Here is a 19,368-nt window from a genome sequence, read left to right on the forward strand (position 1 = left end):
CAGACTAAATTACATCACAAACCTTCCCTTACTACTTATACAGGGCAAATTATTCAGCCTCTCTGAGCCTTAGGTTTCCACTACTTCAAGTTGGGGGTAATAATGTTTCCTTTCAACATTATACAGATTCAAACTGTACAAGTCAACATAAATTCTTGCAATTCCTGTCACAGAAAAAAATGACTTGTAGATTATACAAGTTACAAAGGAAACTTGGGTTATATGATGGATCCAAAAACCATTTTTGGGAACTTTGAGGAAAATATAGAATTAGCCAGTTCTTTTCCAGAGACACTGTTACTGAGATTCAGTGAACAGGCCTATTTGCCTTCTTGAAAAGAGAAATATGTTGTATATATCAAAATGCTGGAGGTCAATTAAAAATCAGTAATTAAAAATAAAGGCACTGAAAGTTACGATTACAGGCGCTCCTATCTTCAGGTGCTTATTTGAACTTGAATAACTTGTCATGAGAGCAATTTCACATAACTTTCTCAAAACAGTGTGGTCTACAGTTTTAAATTTAATGATTCTTCTCAGCAGGGCTAAAGAAGTCAGGCTACATAGTGGGATAATATCTCTGATGTATTACAAAATGTCTAGCATGTAAAATTGCTCAAAAATTATAACTATGATTATGTTCAATTAATGAAGAAGGCTTTGATGAATCCACAAATATCTTTTTTTAAGAGTTATTTATTTATTTGTTGTTGAAAGGCGGAATTACAGACAGAGAGAAGAGAGAGATGGAGAGATCTTCCACTCAGTGGTTCTCTACTCAAATGTCTGCAATGGCCAGAACTGGGTCAGATTGAAGCCAGAAGCTTGGAGCTTCATCCAGGTCTCCCACGTGGGTGGCAGGGACCCAAGCACTTGGGCCATGCTCCTCTGCTTTCCCAGGCACATTAGCAGGAACCTGGATTGGAAGTGGAGGTTGGGTCTTAAACTGGCACCCATGCTGGAAGTCCAGGTGACGATTTAACACACTGCAACACAGGGCCATCCTCCTTGAATATCTTCTAAAATTGCATGATGGGTATGAATTGGATGCATTTTTCTGAGGGTGGGGCCACATGTTTTATTTGATTATTACTTGGTTCTTAATGATTCAGAGATATTTTAGGTTCTGTCCCAAAAGTGGACTCTAACCAGAGTCTCTGTTGAACTTAAAGATGTTTTGGGACTGATAGTAAACCCATGAGACTTCAGTTTCAGGGTAGAAAAAAAGACCAGTCACATGCATATGATAATCAATATTGAAATCTGGAAGCAGGCCTGAATCTGAAGAGATGTTCAGAGGTAACATTATGATAGCTATGAGTCCAGCTAATACACGTTTCCTCATGAATCTAGGCATTTAGGAACCATTTAGTAGATCTGGGACTGAATAAGTTCCTTCCTTAATTAATGATACTTGAAAGTGCCCCCTTCAGAGATGCTGGTAATTGGCAGTGGGTAACAGGCTAGTCAACTTTTCTGGTGGCTTTGAGACATTGCACAATGATTCTAGGATATAGAATCCTACTTATTTTTGACAGCTCAAATTATAGTTCATCTGTCAGAGGGCATTCCCACATTGCCAGATGGCCCCATTTCATCAACTACTTATCCAGCTATTCCTACTATAATGTTGACTATATCTGTGTAGTGATTATTTTTATAGGAAGTTAAACATGTGTTTTTCCTAAAAATCAGCTAACTTCAGAATTTATATTTTCTGAGCCGGCGCCGTGGCTCAATAGGCTAATCCTCCACCTTGCGGCGCCGGCACACCGGGTTCTAGTCCCGGTTGGGGCGCCGGATTCTGTCCCGGTTGCCCCTCTTCCAGGCCAGCTCTCTGCTATGGCCAGGGAGTGCAGTGGAGGATGGCCCAGGTGCTTGGGCCCTGCACCCCATGGGAGACCAGGAAAAGCACCTGGCTCCTGGCTCCTGGCTCCTGCCAGGATCAGCGCGGTGCGCCGGCTGCAGCGGCGGCCATTGGAGGGTGAACCAGCGGCAAAGGAAGACCTTTCTCTCTCTGTCTCTCTCTCTCACTGTCCACTCTGCCTGTCAAAAAAAAAAAAAAAAAAAGAATTTATATTTTCTACTCTAGTGAGCACAGACTTGCTGAACCACCAGACTGGCTGCGTTTTGAGCAATGTTGTGGTCCAGGAGTTTTGTTTTTCACTCTTCGTGTGTGTGTGTGTGTGTGTGTGTTTTGTTTTTGTTTTTGTCTCTTTTTTTGTCTTTCAGTAGTAATTTTGTGCCATGATACATTTGCTGGCACCTTGGCTAGCTATGTTCATGCATTCCTTTACACCTTCGAAAACTGTAAATGTAATCCAACGCACGGCTGTCAGAGGGAGTCCAGGAAGTGGAATACTGCAAATCAGAGGTGTGCTGGGAGAGATGAGTGTGTGCAGCAGATAACTGTAGTTGATTAGCTAGATTTAAATAGTGTCAGATGAGTTTGCCAGGTGAAAATAAAAATTGTCAGTTCAGTTTAATTTCATGGTGAATCAAACAAGGAAATTAGATTCTGCTACTCTGTCAGTTTGACATCCACAGCAAGTGACAATTAGAGATGATGGGAGAACTTATACTTGCTCTGAAACTCTTGATTTTCTGATAGGCATGTAACTTTTATTTACCCCTTGCATTATAGAGGAGTGTGGAATAACAGTAGCATTAGTAAAGGTTGCTGGAACATTCTGGATATAGACTGAACAGCCACAGAAAGGGCAGGTAGAGAAGCCCTGAGCTCAGTTTCACAGTGACATTATCAGATTGAGAGCCCTGCTGGAGAGTTAATCCCTGAGCTGTTCGTCCAGAGGGGTTTAAAAGTGAAATGCAGATCATAACACAGTGGTCACACCTCTTGCTTCACCAGACAAGATTACATTAGAGCGAGTCAAGGCTGAAAGGTGAGGAATGAAAGTGACTCTGACTTGAGCTGTGGCAGTCAGGCCATTGCAGTTGATTGTAATTTTCTTCGTAAACCCAAGACCAAAGCATTGAGCAACTTGGAGGACTCATATTTAAACACAAACACTTTTCCAGATATTCTCCTTCACCACTTCTAATATAAGTAAATGGAATTTCAATACCAAATTAGGGTTCAAAGAGCACAGAAAATTTAGTAGAACTGGAGCATGAAATGTCCACATGGGAAGTTGCTTCCTTGATTTGCAGCAGCAGTTCTTGGCAAGAGGTGGGTTTCAATAACACTACGAAATCCCTGACTTTGCCTCCAAAAAGGGTTTCAGGGTTGATTGACAACCTTTGGATAGCAAAGGCAGCATTGGGAGCTATACACAGAATAAGAGACAAAGTATGGTTTGATTCAAGTGCAAGACAGAGACTAAGATTTCTCATCTTTTTATTAATCATATTTATAATTTTAAGGTATCATATATTTTGGGCATATGAAGACAATAATTGGGAATGGGGATGCTAACTCACATCTCTCTTCCAACTTTCTCATGAACCAGGACAGTTTTAGATCTCAGTCAAAAGAAGATATTTCCTATCCATTTGCCTCTCATTGCTTAAGGAGGAAAATAATTCTAACACTAACCAGATATTAATTTTCTAGCCAAAATAATGTCAGCGTTCCCTACTAGTTTCTAATTTGCCTTTTCTCACAGCAATATCCAAATTTTTTGTCATAACATAACCAACAAATTCCAAGATAATAGTAGGAGAGTTAATGCAAAAGAATATGACTAGATACTTTTGGATTCTAATATTTTGGAGCCAGGAGAACTGCCGGGACATTTACCAAATGAAAACTAAACAACCAAGTGAGAAAAATTTTACTGTTCCATCGAGAATATTTCTATAGTTATTGGTGATTTTGAAGTTATTTCTTTGTGTAATCAAAGGAAAGCCAGGCCAAAGAGGGAAAACAAAGTCCTGCAAAATTTGAAGGTGATGATTTCAAATGGGAATCAGATAGAAGCAAATGAGATTGTATCCTAATTATTCAGACTTGTGATAATTCATGGAGGTTGAAGAGTGAAGAAAAAAGTGAATTAATTACTTCTTATTTATTTCCTACTTTTCCTGGGGTCCAAATTTAAACCTAGAAATGGGAACAATGCTTGTTGCTCAACTATGTAAAATTCTAAATGATTTGGTTAGTGCTCATGCCAGATTTCTAGTGTAAAAGTGGAGTACTCTCGTTCTAGGATACTTGTTCCATCTAAATTCCAAAAGCATCTATTTAAAAACTTCTTCAACACTCTAAAAATGAGGTAAAATAATGATAAACAACTTGAGCTAGAAATGAATCAGTAGCATACAGCTCAACAGTCTTACATAAATCCTCACATTTCTAAATCTTGTCTTTTATCGGAAGGCTAATTGATGCTTGAGTATATCATATGAATCACACAGGCAAGATAAATATTTATAAGTGTAAAAATGGTGTAATATTTGAAAAATCTAGAAAGAAGCTCTCTTATTTATTTAGTATTTGTATTCACTGTATTTCTTAACCCCTGAATAGCTACTACCTAGTTAAATAAAGTATAAATTAATGTCTACTTTTTTTGTCTTCTCTTTTCCTTTTGCTTCATTTAATTTTCTTTCTTTTTTTATTTGTCAGAAGTTCTTTTAGGGCAATTAAATCTTTAGTAGACTATAACCTGAAGTTCTATTTTATTGATGGTAAATACTTGAAATTAAACTCTAATATATATACTTCAGTTAATATTTTTGAGGAGTCTTTGCAGGAAAACACAAGCATAAAGCAAAAGAGTTGCTTGCTATAAAATACCAGAGGGCATTTATCTATGCCATTACCCTATCCTCACCTTGAAATCCTAGGTGAAGATCTATATTAGCAAAATATGATATAAATAGGATCTCTCCCTGGTTTATAAAATATTACAAATTATGATTCTGACTTTTCCTCAAAGAAATATATTTTGCTGCTAGCACATTAATTGCCAATTGGAACATTCTCTAGCTCGGCCATCACACAATGCCATGGTTCATTACCTGCAGATACTTGACTCACCGAGCCAGTGGTTACATGCAGATTTCCAAATGACTTCATAAACACGGGAGCACATACTGTTAAGCAGTGATTAATTCCTACAAGACCATGTGATGCCCTGTAATTCCTTAATGGTGCCAAAGTGATCTATCGTGTGCGTGCAGACTTTGGCTGGCTCAGCAAATGCCCAAGGGAAACATGCGGAACATCTCCCCTTGCAGCATTTGTGCGGATGTCATTCACCTTGGAAAAGGACCTACAGCTTGCGTTGAACACATACTTTAAGAAACTAGCACGTGCAGTGGCTCAGGGGGCATAAAAGCACATCTCTTTCCTCTTAAAGATGTATTATGATTTTTTTTATAGTGCTCACGTGATCATGATGCTTGACAAAGGGAGGTGGGACAGCTGACCTTTCTCCATGTCTCTGGAATCTTTGTTAGCGGAGAAGGTGGGTCCCTTTTCTTTTTAAATGTATTTTGAGATTCTTTCTTCATTATACAAGAAGATTTGTCTAAGGATACACATCAGTAGTCAGTTCCATCAACAACAGAGAAAGAACAGAATGTGTTTAGAAACCAGTGAGGTTACAACAGCAATCAACATTTTCCAGCAAATCGCCCCAATTTTAAATGAGAATTCTGGTGGCTCTGTGATGTCAGACAGTGTATTTTGATTAAAACATTTCTTTATTGAATTTTTTATGGACCCATTACTGGAGTCCCAGGGTACATATAAATATTTTTTTTTCTAGAACAATGCAATCCAGCAGAGGTGGGACTGGGCCCGGAGTCATAAAATAGGAAACATTAAACTCAATGGCTAGGGAGTGCACAGTGTCCTAAACATCAGTGAATCAAGCTCTCCCTAGGGCTCAAGCTGCTCCCTGAACTAAATTAGTGCTTAGGGGAAAACTGTGAATAATGGTACTGCAGACATGGTTGGGGCTGGGAGGTCTCATTTCTATACCATTTAGCATGTTAAGCTATCAAATATATCCTTGTTTATGTAGAAATTGTGGCCTCCACAAAGCCCTGGTCTGGAGACAGGCATCCCAGGTTCTTGTCCTGATTTGAACGTTTAGTATTTGGGGAATTTTTATAAATCACTGAAATTATCTCAGGTTCAGAGGCCTCATTGTGGACAAAGAGATAACAGTATCTGCTGTGTTGGGACCTCCCTAAGATGGCCAATCAAATGATGGGAAATAACATAACTGGAAAACCATCTGAAAATCTTCAAGGTGGGTATCAAGTAGAAATTGATGTTATTTAATTGATGATTAAGACATCAAAAGAAGCCCTCAAAATTTTTTTAAAGAGAGAAATTGAAATCCTAGACTTTAAAGTGATCTCCTTTTAAGCTGAGCCTTTTGTTTTAAGGCCTGACCACCATTTTACCTTAATTGGAATCAATTCTAGAAATGATGATGTGGACTCAGTAGAAATTCCCACAACGTTATGCTCTGCTTGCTGAGCAGGTGCCTATTTGGTCCAGAGTCATAGGTCAGTGGTGAGGACTGAGAGTGTTCTTTGTGCTGATTCTCTAGGCTCTAAACTGAGAAAGTTTCTTGCAACAAACATAGTTGGAAATGAAGAGTTGCATGCAGTTCCCATTTTATTGTAGAGGAAATCATAACTTTCATCTCCTTTTTCTGTTTATTGAGATTGTTTGCCTGGTTTTAAAGATGTAGGGTTGCAGGCACTGAAGCCAGATAATTCATATCAATTTTGAAGGCATCTCGGATATCTTCCTATTTCTGTGTGATTTGTGTCTGCATCTTTCTCTCTCTTTGTGTGTGTGTGTGTGTGTGTGTGTGTGTGTGTTTTATAGTATTGACAGAATGGATAATTCTGGAACAGTACTCCATAAATGTCCAAGGTATTGAGAAATCCAAATAATAAAATAGATGTTTTGCCCTAGTCATTTACCATTCAGGTGAATACACTTAGCTGATATTAACTCTTCAGCATTCAAGGGCAGATTCTCATAAATAGTGAAGTGCTAGATGCCATCACAGATTATAAAGCATTGCTTTAAAATCATTGCAATTCCTAAAGTGGTTGTTAAATATGACAAAGATTGATGTTGATGTGCTTTGTAGTTCTTTATTAAGGAATAGTGGCCAAGACGTGGAACTTCTATATACACAGAGCTGCATATATACAAACTGGCATAAACAATTGTTTTTCCTCTTCAAATGACTTCTGATTGGAGGAGGTCATAGACTAATTAATAAGCAACCTCACTGGCCCATAGTCTTTTGACACTCTAAAGGATTAAAATGCTATATTGGGTTGATTTGAAAGAAGAAAATTCATTCTCATATAGTATACTCTTACTATTGAGCCAGCAAGAAATTTAGATTTTATTCAATTTAAATTTAAATCATACACACATTAAAATAATAAATTGAGGTAGAATGATTCATTTATTGTCAGGAAACATTTTTCCCCCTGAGTTTAATGTCAAAAGCCAGCAAGCTTTTAGTCAACATTTACTGTTGGCTAGGTGGTAGGTACCAGGAAAGAAAACTGAATGAAATGTAGTCCTGCTTTAAAGCTGCATGGAGAAAGGGAAGGAGACCATTAATTCTCCAGTCACCATATTCAGGGATCAGAGCTGGGGATATGGAGATTGCCACATTCATATTGAGACTGTTCCGTATCCTATAGAGGGAGGTAACAAGTGCTGCTTCAGTAAGATGCACCCCAAGGCTTCTGATGTAGGCCATTAAGACAAAGAAAGACAAACAAAGAATGGGTGGAGATGGAGGAAAGAGGGAGATGGAGGACGGTGCTGCTGAGGGCACTGGACTTGAAAGTATTTAGGTACCACATATGTGGTGAATCCCATGTCTTTAAGCACAGGCAGTTATTGCATCAACGGCCTTGTTAGTTATAGGAATGATTTACTGCTTCAAATCTTCATTCCTCTGAAATCAGGCAGACAAAAAACCAGTTTTGCATCTATAAAGATTTTCAGTGGTAGGTTTACATAGTATAACATTCTTGCAAACTGAAGACATGTGGTCATCAAACTTATCTGGGCCATAAGATTACTTTCTTTATTTAGATGTCTAGGTTTATTTGAAAATAAAATGCATGAAACATTCTTCAGTAGTTTTGTTATTTTATGGTCCAGGTAAGTACCTTGAAAGCTTTGGATGCTGGCCAATCACTCACTACTAAATTAGGTGATACCATTAGGGGTCGAAGCACATTTCAAGAAAAACATTCTTTGTGCTTCTCGTTCTGTCCCAATGAGTTGTAGACTCTGATTCAAGTGAGCTAGAAGGACTCTCTGGCCTTTTTACTATAAAACCTACATGCAGTTGGCTTAGTTTCTGCCTGTTCTCTGAAAGAAACTTTCTGACTGCTGTGGGTACAGTTTCCTCTCATGATACAGTGATTCCTGGTCTATTTTACCTTATTTGACTGCTTAAGACAACAGACAAACGGAATATATAGATATGTAGGCAATGGATAGACTTAATGATAGAAAAGATAATAGATAGATGTAGAAAGACAAGTAGAAATCATACCCTAAACAAAGTATATCAAATGGTAGAAATATCATATGTTCTTCCTGATTGGTGACAACTAACTGAGCACCTAAAAAGAAACCTGTTGAAGTGAAATGGACACGATGAGAAACAATGACTTGATCAGCCCTTGTCCTGACTGGGATTAAAATCAGACATCATGCTTTTAACCTGTATGATTGGGAGTGAAGGAGGGGAGGGGTAGGAGATGTGTTGTTACAAAGTTCAGTGTGTGAAGGTATTTTGATTTGTCCCCTTCAGAATAACATTGCAAACAGCATTCTTAGGGATACTCTCTAAGAAACAATACTTCAGGAAGTCACTGGAGCTAGCAGTCAAGTGCCACATTATTTTTAATAAGTTAGACTATTCTGCTTTGAAAAACATTTTTGGTGTTTGTTATTATACTTTGTTTTTCCAAAATGGCAAGATTTCTTTCAATATTGAATGTTTTGAAATAACACAGATTGAGCAATATTTGTTTTCTGTGCAAAAAATTAACAGAATAGATCTGCTCTTTTTATTTCTTATGAATTGTGTCTGTCATAAACTTTAAACGTTAGGCAGAATTATTTTCTTGGCAATGTTAATGCATGAATATCTATGATTTGTAGTGTTCTGTGCATTTTTGGGATGATGAGCTAGGACACTAAAAGAAAGAATGCATTGAGGTAGCTCATCCTAAATCATTGTGCAATTAATGTGTGGGCAAACACTTTTTCATCATAACTTAATGTCTTTATATGGACGCCCAACAGCAAAGATAAAACCATTTCTGACAGGTGAAAAATTTCCCAAATATTAAGAAACAAGTAACATAGCGGTTCTTCTTTCTTCTTTTGACACAAATATTCAAAATATTCTTATGTTATTCTCTATTCCCAATTGCATAAATTTTGAAGTTAGTGCCTTAGGAGTATCTAATTTCCTTTTCTTATATCAATGTTGGAAAACGATTTAGCTTGACACAGAACCTGAAAATTAAATTGTACCCGTCTTCAAGATTTTAACATGTATAGTATTTCTCATTCCTTAAGAACTGAGATAGATCATTGCAAGAAAGCCCGAGCTTTAAAATCATGGATTTTTATTTTTTAAAAGAATACTCACTAGATTTGTGGTGACTTTACTGTCTCAGGTCTTCTACATAAGAAGGGGTGCAAGTACTGTTAATCACTGCTATTGCATCCTAGATCTGGGTGTTTGTACTGAAAACACCCAGTTCCAGTTGTTTGGGTCATGATTTTCCCACTTAACCATACTAACCAAATCCTATAAATGTGAAGGGTATCTTTTATTCACATTTCAGTCTATCTCCTGGGCAATGTCAGTGTCTGTCTACATCAATTAATGTCTATATGTCCTTGTCAATGTCTACACTACACATATAGCTAAATATTGACAAGAGTATCTACCTGTCACAGTCAAAAATTTAAAAATGGGGGCCTGTGCTGTGGCGTAGTGGATAAAGCCGCCACCTGCAGTGCCGGCATCTCATGTGGGCATTGATTTGAGTCCTGGATGCTCCACTTCTGATTTGGTTCTCTGCTATGGCCTAGGACAGTGGTAGAAGATGGCCTAAGTCCTTGGGCCCCTGCACCCGTATGGGAAGACCTGGAGGAAGCTCCTGGCTCCTGGCTTTGGATCAGCGCAGCTCCAGTCGTTGCAGCCAATTGGGGAGTGAACCAGCAGATGGAAGACCTCTCTCTCTTTCTCTCTCTTTGCCTCTCCTCTGTGTAACTCTGACTTTAAAATATATAAATAAATCTTAAAAAATTTGAAAATGAAAATGTTTCTATTTCCTTGGGCCCTTGTACCCACATGGGAGACCCAAAAGAAGCTCCTAGCCTCTGGCTTTGGATAGACTCAGCTTTGGCCACTGTGGCCATTTGGGTAGTGAACCAGAGGGTAAAAGAACTCTCTCTCTCTCTCTGTGATTCTGCCTCTCAAATAAATAGATAAATCTTTTTTAAAAAAATTCACTACAAAATGAATTGACTTAAAGCATTTTTATTATTAATATCTTTTTGTGTTGTGGGTTGACTAGGGTGATTCTTGTTCACAGTGGTTCTTAAATCTGCAGTCATTTGGATATCCTACATGACCACTCACACAACTGGCAGTTGATACTGGCCTCAGCTAGAGCTCAACTGGACTATTGATCAGAGACCATACCATGTTTCTCCATGTCAGTTCGACTCTGGCTTCAAGAGCAAGTATTCTAAGAGGCAGGATCACAAGACACCCAGGTAGAAGCTGCAAGACTTCACATGATTGAACATTAAAGCTCCCAAGAATGTAATTTCCAGAGCATTTTCATGGTGAAGCAACTCAGAAAGGGATGCTCATACTTCATAAGAGGTATAGGCAATTAAGAGAAACCAAAACAATAGCAGGTGTGAGTGTGTGTGTGTATGTATGTATGTATGTAAAGAGTTTTCTTTTAAGGAATTGGGGGCTGGAAAGTTTGAAATAAGTAGGGCAGATTAGCAGGCCATTAACTTAGGCAAGGACTGATGTTATGGTTTCAAGAACAAAATCTGTAAGGTAGGTAGGTGGGCTGGAAATTCAGGCAAGATTTCTGTGTTATTCTTAAAGCAAGGATCCTTCTTCCTTTTTTCTTCTTAGGGCCTTCAATTGATTGAATTAGACTGACAGTGTTGAGGGTATTCTCCTTAAAGTTATCTGATTGTCAACATTAATCATACTACAAAATACCTTTTTCAGCAACATATAGACTGGTGTTTGACCAAACTACTGGATCCCCTAGCCTTGCAAAGTTGATGCATAAGATTTAAACTGCACAAAAAGTATATCCAATAGTTTCTGTGATCATTTTAATTTTCTCTAATTTAAATGAAAACTACTTTAACAAAAGGAAAGTTTTACTTATAAGGCAAAAGCAACTTGCGATATTGAGAAATTATGTTAACCTTGATTAGGACTTACTGAATTAAGTGCCTTATTCACCTGCGATAAGAAGACTGTTCCATCGGTCTCCATCTCTATCATAGCCTAAGTCTCATCTCTTGATATTCAAAACTGGTATTTTAAGTATGCTTACATTAAGGTTTCAATATAATGTCTATGCCATTCTCCAACTGTCCTTTGCTTTTTATAATATGACTACTTCATTTACTTGCTCGTGCACTTTTGTTTCATTTCCTTTCTCTTGGAGCTACTTTGTCAGCATTGATATATACTGCCTTTCACCCTTGTGAAAAAAAGCACCTACTTAGTTTCAGAATATCTCAACATATATCATTTGAAATCTTGATTTGGTGCCCTTTTTGTGCATTTTCCTCTTTAAATGCACATATTTAGAATTTTTGCTTTCACTTCAAGTGAGATTTGACATATGTTCCATTTTCCTTTGAATAAACAGACTAGGTTAGTTTATTTAACTTCTGCAGTATAATCATTTTCCTCCCTACTGGTAGGGTATTGGTTCATTGATAATGCAACTTTCTAGGATCTTGTATAAAGGATAGATTCCTGAACACCATCCTTGATGACTGGGGCAGAAAGGAAATAATTGCAATATGCATTACATTAACATATCCCTTGGGGTAACCATTTCCCTAGTCATCTTTAGTAATATTTACTTGCTGTAGGAGTAAAATCAGTTTCTAAATTTCATTACAGCCATCAACTTGAGATTATGTCAGTCATATTTAGTTATTTAATTTACAGCCTAATTTTCAGGTTGAATCCCCTTTTCTCTAGTATCTGGTAGAAGCTTCTGTCTTTAGGCTGGACAACACTATGAGACCCTTACAACTTCTGTCCACTGCCAGTCCACATATTTGAGTTTTTTTTTTTAATGGCACCATCCATTAGTACCAGTAACTGTTTCAGGTTGATGTGTAGAATTATACAATGTAATAAGGTTTTTTGTTGTAGGCATTGGACCCTATGTGATTTGAGGCATTGATATTCCAAGGGAGGGCAGGGGCCAGTGGATCAGAGAAATGTCTCTAACCCATCCTAATGTAGGGGAATGAATCAGACTTTCTGGGAAATTGTCAAAGTAGGCATATCCCCTTCCTGAAGTAGGACTGTAAAGGGAGCAGACATGGAAATCTGTGGAAAGTTGGTAGTTCTTTGGGACTACTGACTTTCTTTTTTTAAAGATTTATTTATTTATTTTAAAGTCAGAGTTACACAGAGAGAGAGGAGAGAGAGAGAGAGAGAGGGAGATAGAGAGAGGTATTCCATCCAATGGTTCACTCCCCAGATGGCCGCAACGGCCGGAGCTGCACCCATCTGAAGTCAGGAGCCAGGAGTTCCCTCCAGGTCTCCCACGACGGGTGCAGGGGCCCAAGGATCTTGGCCATCTTCTACTGCTTTCCCAGGCCATAGCAGAGAGCTGGATTGGAAGTGGACCAGCTGGGTCTCCAACTGGCACCCATATGGGATGCTGGCGCTTCAGGCCAGGGTGTTAACCCACTGCGCCACAGCACTGGCCACAGTGCCAGACCCCGGACTACTGACTTTTTGAGTCCTTATTTAAATGGTGGTTATAGCCTTGGGGTCCCTATTCGTTATCCTGGCCACTGATTGGGAAGGGAAGTAGAATAGGAAAAAAAGACAAACTGGAACTTTTCCATTCCTTGGCCATCCCTATTTACCTCCAACAGACATTGATATCTAAAGTGTAATGGGAGGTGTTTCACTTCTACTTCGCAAACCTCATGCAACTTCAGTTTACGCAACTCTGAAACTATACCAGGAGGGGGATACTGAGAAACATTGCTTCCAGTGTAAACAACTTGGCAAAGAAACAATCTAGCACATTTAAGCCTTTGTCAGCTTGACATCTTTCCTCACATCTTTTCATTATGTTTGAGTTTTAAATATAGACAGCAAAATCACCCTTTCTAATTTATATGCATTTGTCTCCTTGCCAACTGAAAATGTGCTTTCTTGCCAATAGATACACTGTATTTATTTTATTTATGATTGCAGTTCAGTCCTTACCCAATATTGCATAAAAAATCCATCTCCTAAAATTTTATACTAGAAATAATAGCAATAACAAAGAGTATGGACTATAAAGGGAAATTATATCTCACTTTTGAAACTGCAGTGCTTCATAAATTTGGTATCCCCCTTTCAAAGGATCTCCCAGTGTGATATATTATGTATCATAAGTTAATAATAGAGGTACCATGTATTGTTTATCAATTAATTTAATATTGAAGTATAATCATTTGTTTCAGGGTGTTAAATAGCCTTCCTAAAAATACTTGCATAATATTTTGCATGGTGATTGTGGCATAAATTAATTTTCTTCCATTCTACTGATGCATATTTAGATTGCCTCTAATTTTTCACAGGTATGAACACTCACATAGTAAAATATACAGCATTCCTAGAAGGTCTACGAAATGCATGAAATTTGTAGAATATGCTTACATGTTATAAGGAAAAGTCCATTCCCCAAGTTTAAACTATTTATGAAATTCATAACTATACATCTTTTAAGACAATGTGTTTCTAACAAGTATTCACAGAGGTTTCATACTTTTACATGCGGTAGAATACTGTTGGCTAGTTTAATTTTAGTGAGTGACTGACTGAAGCAAAGAATTTCCTGATTTCTTCCTATTTGAGTTGTATTATATTTGAAGGACCAGTATTTTTACTTATAATCAATTTTCCCCTTATACTAATTTTTACATTAGTTATAAAATGAGCATTACATTCAATAATACTATATAAAAATAATTATACAAATGCTACTAAAGAGAAAAATTGCTTGCTATGCCAAATCTGAATGTTTTCAAGAGTGAAGCTATAACTTAAAATGTGCATTTTTCAGCTGATTGCAGAAGTTAAAAATTGCAGAATGTAGACAATTTGTGATGGTTGTGTATAGAAGTCTTATAGAAGTTAGAAGTATGAAAAAAATCAGTTGCTTTCCCATAAAGTTACAGTAGTGTTTCATGCTTATAATCTTTCATATCTATGGAATGATTTGCAATTAGTAAATGATGGGTTACTAGTATAAAAATGTTATGACACTTGATACACTGGAATATGATTGGGGACATATAAATGAGAGTGTGATTAGATGGACAGAACTGTGTTTTCTTGGAAAATGTGATATCTGAGCTGAGTTTGGGGATGAAAATTATATTAGCTATGTAAAGGTAAATGAGATAGAAAACAAATGATATTCCAGGCCGTTAGGGAAGCAGAAAGCTCATAACAGGTTTGAGAAGTTGTTAGAAGCTCAGTATGGCTGAAGTGAAAGTTGCATATGGCCAAAGGGTGATGTGGATGGAAGTGTGAGTAGGAAGAAAGGCAATGGCCAGAAGTGAAAATCATGGTTGATCTTGATCCTGAAAGCACTGGCAAGTTCTTCGTGAAGACATGAGATCAACATGCTCATATTTGTTTTCAGAAAGATTTTTTGGCAGCTATAAGTAGTAAAAATTAGAGATACTACATATGAGCCACTTGAGAAAATATTGGCATGAGCCAAGAAAGATTTTAAAAGGGGATACAGGAAGTTAGTGGTAGTATAGGGAGGGTATAGGGGAACATGACAGACAAAAGTAAAGAGATTAAATGCTCTAGACCATGGCCTGTGCATCTGGACATGGGGAGAGGACAATTAGTGGGAAGAGTCTGAGAAAATTTCCAGACTTTAATCTGATGAAGTGATGTGCATGGTGATTTCTTTCTCTAGGAGAGGATGAATACAGGACAGGATATAGTTTCATTGGTATATATGGTGAGTTAGATATACCTACATGATATCTAGAAGTATTCATTGTCTAGTGGCATATGAGAATATTTGAGTGTAATTGGAGAAAGAAATATATGTAGTGTTGATAATAAAGAAATCAACCTTAAAAATAATATTTGGATGATATAACTACAGAAAAAGTTTAGACAAAGAAGAGCACAAGACCTATGGCAAATTTTTGGGGGAGCATAGTCATTGCATAACCATGGAAGGAATAGAAAATACCAAAGAAGGCAAAGAGATACCAAAGAGAAAGTTTGGGGAGATGTCCAACTCTTTAGTATTTTGTACATACAATGTGAGAAGGTTTTGTAGTCTATGAGTCGGAAAATGTGTGCTCTTGTGCTGTTTCTAGGCGTGTGACCTTGGATTCATCCTTAATGCCACTGATGTTAACTTTATATATATGAAAGTATGTTGAGAACACCCAAATCACCATTTAATTGTAAGCTTTTACTATTATTTTCTAGATGATTTATTTTATCTGGAGTAGTTGCATCTTGCCAGTGCTCTGAAGCATCTGAACTGAATACATGGCTCTTGCCTCTGGGCTGGCCCACACCTAGCCATTGTGGGCATTTGGGAGTGAATAAATAAATGAGAGATGCCTATAGCTGTCTATCTGCTTTCATTATTCTCTTCCTCTCTATCTGTTTCTGTTTCTCTGCCTCTCAAATAAATAAAAACATTTTAAAAAGAAAATCATTCTATGGAATTTTGATTATATGCTTCACATCATTATAAACATAACTGTGAAAAAAATGGGACAGCTAATTTGAGATTTATGGCTGAGTACAAATCTGGTCTTAAAAATATACTGAAGTTAGGGCCGGGGCTGTAGTGTAGCAGGTTAACACCCTGGCCTGAAGCGCCAGCATCCCATATGGGCGCTAGTTGGAGACCCAGCTAGTCCACTTCCAATCCAGCTCTCTGCTATGGCCTGGGAAAGCAGTAGAAGATGGCCAAGATCCTTGGGCCCCTGTACCCGCATAGGAGATTTGGAAGAAGCTCCTGGCTTCGGATTGATACAGCTCGGGCCGTTGCGGCCAATTGGGGAGTGAACCATTGGATGGAAGACCTCTCTCTCTCTCTCTCTGTCTCTGTCTTTCTCTCTGCCTCCCCTCTCTTTCTGTAACTCTGACTTTCAAATAAATAAGTAAATCTTTAAAAATATGCTGAGGTAAATTATAATCAGTAGTATCAGTCTCATTACCTGCTTCTATGTTTTTATAGACTCGTTTTGTTTCAGCCCTGTCTTTTCTAAATTTTACCTCAATTCTAAATATTTTTTAAAATATGAGAAATATTATTTAATTTCATTAAATTAATTCTTAAGGGCAGTGTTTCTTGAAGAGTAGATTGTGAATCATGTTGAGTCACTGATTCTGATGATTTTGGCCCCCAAATCCATTATGGAAGCATTGCTCTAAGAATCTCTTCAAAAAGTAACACAGGAAGACTTCTATTATTACAAAAGAAATGAATGAAACATTGCCATAATGCATTGGAAATAGTGCTTGGAATAACAGTCTTCAGTTTTTTCTCTCTCTGCCTAATTGTGTAGTGTTCTTAGCTTAGTAACTTGCTGTCTTTGAAACTCCATTTGTTCATTAAAATAGATACAGTAATAATAATAAAACCCATTTAATTTCACAGAACATTATTAAGCATCAAGGAATGAAAGGTGGTTGGTGAAAATAGTTACAGTTCTGAAATAGTATAGCTATAAATCATTATCTTTGTTTCAGCTAATGGTGGAGTATCTTGGGGGAGGAATATTTTAGGGCTTTTAACATTGAATTATAATTTTATTAATGCTCAAATAACCGGACCTACAAGTAGCTGGAATATGTAAATGCAAATACATCATATAAATTACACATAGCTGAAACTGTTGATAGATTTGGATTTTTATTATTATGGAACTATTTTAAGAAAATCTTTAATATTATATCAGAATTCTTGAGTTGGTGCTCAATAAATATTTACTGAATGGTTGAATTCACTTGGAATAGATTTACCTTATATTGTTAGCACAGAACTATTCCTTTTTATTATATTTTCTAAAAATTCTCCATAAGAACAGAAAATATGAAAACTTTGTTAATATGTTATTGATGTGACATCTTCAGAAGTATTAATACAGCATATCAATAATAAGGTGATTGATGCAGAGAAATTCTGCCTCGGGGTTCATGGAAGAATCCACTTGAGCTTTAATCTTATGAATCAAAGGGTTATTACCTATCAATTAAATTATAATTTTGTCTAAATGAAATGAGCATATGTCTGCCAATAACACTGTTTATTAATTCTTTTAAAGGAACTCATAATATCCTTAAGGTGATTAGATCAATAACCATTGCAGTCCTAAGGGAATAGTTGCTTTTTCATTCCTGTGGTTGATCTATTATTTATATGCTTTACTTAAAAATTATTTTGAATTAAGAAGTGAGTTTTTGAATGTTTGGTTTACCATAAGTATTAAATATTAACCAATGAATATTAGACAATATTGTAGACCACCTCAATTCCCAGTCTCTTTCCTTGTACCTCAGCTGCTTGGCTTCCTTCCTTTTGCATATTTTTCCCATCTTCATTCCTATTATCAATACAGCATGCTCTGGCTGTCTTCCTTGAGTGTATTAGGTGATAAAAGAGTGTTTGAACCCATGGTCCTCAACTGAGGGTGCTTTTGCTCCCCAGGGAGTGTTTGGTAATTTCTGGAACATCTTTCTTGCAATTTGAGGGAGTGTTATTGGCATCTACTCAGTAGACTCAAAGATGCTACTAAAGAAAAAAGACTACAAAGGAGAGGCATCTCACCCCTGCTCTTCTTCCAACACACACCAAAGAATGACCTGCTCCCAAACCTCAGTGATGCTGCTTTGAAAAACTTATAGCTTTTCTGCATCCTCAGTGTTGGCATTTTCTCTGCAATACCCCCTTCACTTTCCTCCTGCCTGATCTGTCACAACTTCTAACGTGATTTCAGATCAGAGTTATACACATTGCCTTCTACATTTGGAAAGTATTGAAGTCTTAGGTTACTGTTTGGAGGTTTCTGTTATTTTCATTGTTATATTAGTCATTTTGTCAGAAAATATTTTTTGGTTGTGAATAATTTTTGCTGTTTATTAACCACACCATTACCTTTGTATCAAAAATGAACATAAATAAAATGTTTTATATTATTTTTCAATAAGTATGATATGATTGGAGAAAGAAAGGTATGATTTCTATTCAATAATTTAGTCTGAGCGGCATTACAATTAGTGATCAAAGGCACAAACTTAGGTCAGTGTTGAGGTGCAGTGGTTTCAGCTGCCACTTGCAACACTAGCATCCCATATTCAAGTGCCCAACTCTGGCTGTTGTGGCTTTTTGGGGAGTGAACCTTGGATGGGAAATCTCTCTTTTTCTCTCTCTCCCTCTCTGCCACTCTGCCTTTCAAATAATTAAGGAAATAAATCTAAAAAAGGCAAGACATAAACCTTGATTCCATACTCCTGGGTTTGAATTCTGACTGATGCCTATTAGCTATGTAAAAATAGCCAAGTGTCTACACTTCTATATAAAATGCAGATTTTATATAGGATTGATGCAAGCATTGAAGGTAATACTTTATTTAATCCACAGGAAGATGTTATCAACTAAGAGAAGAGCATTATTTTATATAACACTAACAGAAAATTCTGCCAATTAATGTACCATCATGTGTAATGCATATTCCAATTTCAGTGATTGTTAAAATGTGGAAAAATATGACTCTTAGAATGAATGAAATGCAGTTTATAAAGTGTTTAGAAGTGTGCTTGACAATGAGTATGTGCTAAATATCCACTAACACTTTATCAATATATGAATGATAAATAACCATCATGAAAACAGTCAGTACTGTTAAGAACTCACTAACTTTTTTAAGAAGAGGATTTGTTCTTTTTTTAATTGATACTACTTTTATTCATTTATGTTTTGGAGGCCTATTGAAAATTTGAGCATGCATATTGATTACAGTTTCTTTAATGAAACAATTAAAAAAATAAGTGCAGCCAACTAAATGGAAGCATTTTGTGGGATGGAGAT

The sequence above is a fragment of the Oryctolagus cuniculus genome, chromosome 1 (assembly GCF_964237555.1).
Source record: "Oryctolagus cuniculus chromosome 1, mOryCun1.1, whole genome shotgun sequence".
Lineage (NCBI taxonomy): Eukaryota > Metazoa > Chordata > Mammalia > Lagomorpha > Leporidae > Oryctolagus > Oryctolagus cuniculus.